This window comes from Ornithorhynchus anatinus, chromosome 8 (genome assembly GCF_004115215.2).
Source record: "Ornithorhynchus anatinus isolate Pmale09 chromosome 8, mOrnAna1.pri.v4, whole genome shotgun sequence".
Taxonomy (NCBI): domain Eukaryota; kingdom Metazoa; phylum Chordata; class Mammalia; order Monotremata; family Ornithorhynchidae; genus Ornithorhynchus; species Ornithorhynchus anatinus.
The window spans coordinates 29,665,652-29,670,627 of NC_041735.1; the positions used below are offsets into that span (position 1 = coordinate 29,665,652).

The 4,976-nt window shown below is 48.2% G+C and overlaps 1 non-coding gene across 1 annotated transcript; it reads right to left on the reverse strand.

The window, feature by feature from the left end:
• Window positions 1–1,054: 1,054 nt before the first annotated feature.
• On the reverse strand, window positions 1,055–1,192 carry LOC114813995. The gene has a single exon (XR_003761738.1). It is a non-coding gene; the product is annotated as a small nucleolar RNA SNORA7 (small nucleolar RNA).
• Window positions 1,193–4,976: the final 3,784 nt, after the last annotated feature.

Consider the following 4,976-nt stretch of genomic DNA (forward strand, 5'->3'; position numbering starts at 1 on the left):
AGGACCGTGACTGGCAGGAGGCTTCCTTACTCTGGACTGTGAGGCATAGTAGGATCTGCTGGGCTCCCAGAGGGTGAGGATCTCCTGTGTGGCTCTTTGGTGCCTGTGGGAATGGTACCCAGCCCCCTGGATACCTAAATCCTTGCAGTTCAGCCAGGGAGCAGGGCTGGTACCACCCTAGGTTTCATTTTGAGAGCATAAAGGGTTCAGTGTACAGCAGAAACACACCCTGGTGCTAAAGAAAGAGCTCTCATTACTCCAATTCTCATCCATGAGGGTCAGGGACAACCATATTTTCAGCCGGGGGAAGAGTGGGAGAGATTAGGTCCTTCTTCAGTGCCCGGTCCTCCAGAAGCTGTCAGAATACCCCAGCGGGGCCCTGTCTGGGCTCTGCTTCCATATCCCAGAGTTTCCATCTCATTTCCAATGAGCCTCAAGGGTGATTGCAACCCGTTTTCCATTGTCCTGTTTCAGGGTTGGCAAAGAACGAGGCAGACAGCTTATTCACTTGTGTGATTGTGTCCTGGCGCCGGGCTCCCATCTCTCGCATCAGTCACTCTGATTGACACCTCTGTCCCTCGGATGCAGGCAGCTCTGAGCTGCCCCTTTCACCCTCTGCCAGATGGCCTGGATTCCGGGACCTTCAAGGTGGACTCTCTGGGCAGCAACCGCATTTAGGGATAAGACTGGGGGACTAAAAAGGCCCAAGGTCTTTCTGTCAATCAGTCAGGTTTGTTAGCATCGTAGTTGAGGGTTGGAGCAGGGACTGGGATGAGACTCATGGTGGGCAGGGATGGCCTGACGGCCTAAGCCCACCTAGGCTACTCCCTAAGCTTAGGTTTGGCTTGTCTTATGCCATCGAGTCGTTTCCGACCCGCAGCGACACTACGGACACATCTCTCCCAGAACGCCCCACTCTCCATCTGCAATCGTTCTGGTACTGTATCCATAGAGTTTTCTTGGTAATAATATGGAAACCATTCCACTTGGTAAATATGAATCCCTGCCCTTGACTCTCTCCCATGCTGCTGCTGTCCAACATGGGTGAGTTTTGACTTGTAGCGGATTGCCTTCCATTCGCTAGCCACTGGCCAAGCTAGGAATGGAATGGGTAGGCCTCTGCTTGACTCTCCCTCCAGTAGTCGTGACTGGTAGGCTACTGGAAACTCTCCAGGTGCAATCCTGAGAGAGGCAACAGGGTTTAGACTTCCAAAAATTTGTCTTGTTCATTGAGCACTCAACCCATGTGGGATGTCAGGTGCAGAAGTACTGGACATATTCTGGTGAGAGAAAGAGTGGAATTTTGGGATGCTGCTTCAGTCAATGTGCGCTGCACAGTAAAGAAACAAGATGCAAACCACAGCATATCAGTTCCATAACCTGGAAGCAGCTTGGCCTAATAGAAAGAACAAGGACTATCCCCACTAGTCTTTTCAGTCGAACAGTTTCTTCAAAGTCTGAGTGGGATTAGAGATGGGGAGGGAGATTGGAAGTTGCCAAAGGACACTGATGACCATAGACGGGTCAGTCTCTCCTCCATTCCTGGCAAATGGAGAAGAGTGATAATCCAGTTTAGGATCAGTGAGCCCATTGACAAAGTCAACCTGCTGGGAGAAGGACAACATCATTTCTGACCGGGGGAAATCTCACTCTATGAATCTGCTAGAGTTCTCTGACCCTGTCTAAGGTCAATAAGCAGGTGGATAGAGTGGAGCTGGCGGACGGAATAGACTTAGATTTCCAGAAGACCTTTGACCGGGTTCCACACTGCAGGTTTCAAACAAAACCAAGTTGTCTTGGGATTGGAGAGATGCCCTGTCATGGATGGACAACTGGACAAAAATGGGGAACAGAGGGGTGGAGGAAACAGCCACCCTGGGGCTTGGGGGAACAGGCAAATAGTTGGGGTATCAGCGTCACTTTTGTTGAACATCTTTATAAATGGCCTGGAAGAAAGAGTGGTCAGTGAAATATCCCAGTTTGCTGGTGACTGTGCGCTACTTGGGTGGGGAAAATACGTTGTTGATGGGGACATGTTCTAGCGAGAGTTCATACATAGGAAGAAGAGTGACAGTGTGACTAAGTGCAAAATGATCCGTTGAAGGAAAAATAAAACAGTGAACAAGCTACACGATAGTGATGGACTCAGAGCTGTCGTTCACAACTCCAGAAGGGTATTCTGCAGTCACTGTGGACTCTCCTTTCAAATTATTGATTCAGAGAGCAAATTGCAGCTAAAAAGGGCAGGGTATTGAAAATAAAACAAAAGATGTACATTCACCACTAAATCAAACCATGGGGCACCTGCCCCTGAAATCTGCCTGCAGTCTGGTCACCCTACTTAGGATCTCCTCACCCTAGGGAGCAAGATGATCAGTGGGATGGAAAGGCTTCCAGTGAGGAGGAACTGCAAAGGTCTGATTTGATTAGCGTCCATGTAGCTAGTGCTTAGCACAGTGTTTTGGAATATAGTAAGCATTTAGATAGCAGCAGCCTGATCTAGTGGAAAGAGTAACGGCCTGAAGTTAGAGGACTGGGGTCTATTCCCAGATCTGTCAATCGCTTGCTGTGTGACCTAAGCCTACCAGTTCTCCTGTTCTCCCTCCTACTTAGACTGTGACTGTAGGACTGCGTCCAATCTAATTAGCTTGTACTTATCCCTGGGCTTAGAACAGTGCTTGACACATAGTAAGTGCTTAACAAATACCTTTTTTTTTCAAAAAAACCTATATTTATTATTGAGATTTAGGGGAAAATTTCAGGGGTGCTGATTGCTCAAATGCATCTGAGCGAATTATGGGCATCCCTGTGTATCCCTCTGTGTCTTCCACCCAGTTGAAGGAGTTGATTTACTACCTGCCAATGAGTTACATTTTCTGATTGGTTCCTGCAGCCAGACTCCAATTAGTGTGAAAAATCTGCCCATCATATGATGCAATATGATGCAGAAAGGGGCTGGAAGATCTGACAATTTTTCCAAGAGCCCCAGAATTCTGTGTCTCATTCCTCGGAGGAAGTATTGTGTCCACCACCGTAACCCACACCCCCTGCCCCACTGGAGGACAGAGGGATGCTCTGGGGGTGTCCAGCTGCTTCTCCAGAGGTCAGAGAGGAGCTGTGGGGGAGAGGGAAACATGGAGTCACTGTGGGAGAGATGGGAGCAGGGATGATGGAATGCTCACCCTCCCTCTTCTCCAGCCATAATCCCTTGTCGCTAAGGGACTACATAGTTTAAACCACCTAGACAATGAAGTAGCCACTGAGATGAGGTGGCCTTTCATCGCGTCATCTTGATGGATTTGACCTGATAAACAAGTCATCAATCAATCAGTGATATTTCTAAAGTGCATACTTTGTGCAGAACATTGTACTAAGCACTTGGGAGAATACAGTACAAAACAGTAGGCACTTTCAGTCTCGAGAACAATGACTGTTCACTTGTTTTGATGTGCAAATATCTATAATTCTATTTATATTAATGCCTGTTTATTTGTTCTGATGTCTGTAGGGTGTAGATAAGTTCAAAGATGAGTGATCTATAAAGAGTTAGTAGAGGGATAAATTGGGGATGAGAGGGAGAGAATTTCAAAAACTTGGAAGTCTTAAGGAAGGTTTATCAGTGATTTTTACTGAGGGTCTCCTGAAGGCAAAACACTGTACTAAACACTTGGGAGAGTTCACTTGGGAGAGTTCAACATAAACACACTACCCTCTAGGAGCTTATAATTTCTTTACATTCACAGGCAAGAAATTCATCTTGAGGTCTTATATGGAAGAGTTAGGCATGACAGATGGTCCATCCCAACCTTTAGGATGGCAACCTGTTCCTCCCGGTGCCTTCCAAGTAGCCCATGCCCAGGGCAGAATCCAGATGGTTGAGGCATTGCTCGTCTCCAAACGTTCTCCAGTCCTCAGCTCCTGCTCAATGGTGCGGGGGCAGAACGCCTCCCTATGAAACCCTGTCGATGTTCCCTGAGTCACGAGTAACAGTCCCACATTGTCATTATGGTGGATGCATATTTGGTGAAGTTCTATCAATTTGCCACCTCAGCTGGTTGGGTGGACACACTGCCGGTGTATCGCTCTGAAACAAACTGTGTATGTCTCGTGGTAAAACTGAACATGCCAGGTTTGCTTGTCCTAAAAATTGATCGATCTTCCCAGCGTGTGAACTCTCTGGGAATACCCCAAGCAGATGACCTTCATTAAACACCTTAATGTTCTCAACACCCATTTCCATGGAGCCCATAATCCTTTAAGCCTCAAACTTAATTAATCCTGCCCAGATCTTGGAGATCAAGGAACTGGGCTGACACTCTTCACAGAGACGCTCAAGTTGGATCTTGCATCCGACCACTTGGTAAATATCGGAATCCTTTTGGGCCCCTGATGAGGAGAGATGGGCCATCCTGCCCAGGTGAGAAAGGAGAAGTGATGTGGAGGAAGACCATCCAAGTTTGGAGGAAAGCTGCTACAGAGGCATGGTTTCCAGGGTAATGGGACCAGCCCTGACAGGGTGACAAAAGAAGAGAGAGTGGGGGTCCGCAAAGTGACCTAGGCTACATAGTTCAGGAAAATGGAATAGAAGTGCCTGAGAAGTGATGTGTCTACTCTAAGATGGTATTTTCAGGTCCAGAGAAGATCTCATTTGGTGTGGCTCTATGGATTCAAGTCCTCAAAGGGGACTCCCCCAAATTTGAGACTCTAAAAGCGAGAGGGACCGGGGTAGCAACCTTAGCTCAACGAACTAAGTGCCGACCCACGTTTAGGCCGGACTTTTCATGGGACCGTCCTCCCTTCCACAAACTGGCCCCGGGAGGGTTGGGGTAGGAAGGATTGCAGGGTTACAGCATGGGAAGGGAGGAGACAGAAGGAAGAAGCTGGCTGCTGCTTTGACTGAGACCAGGGAGGAGAGGGCTGCATTCCCCTTACCACCTGGGCACTCTGAGTATCATCAGCTCCTGGAGGCTGGCCCT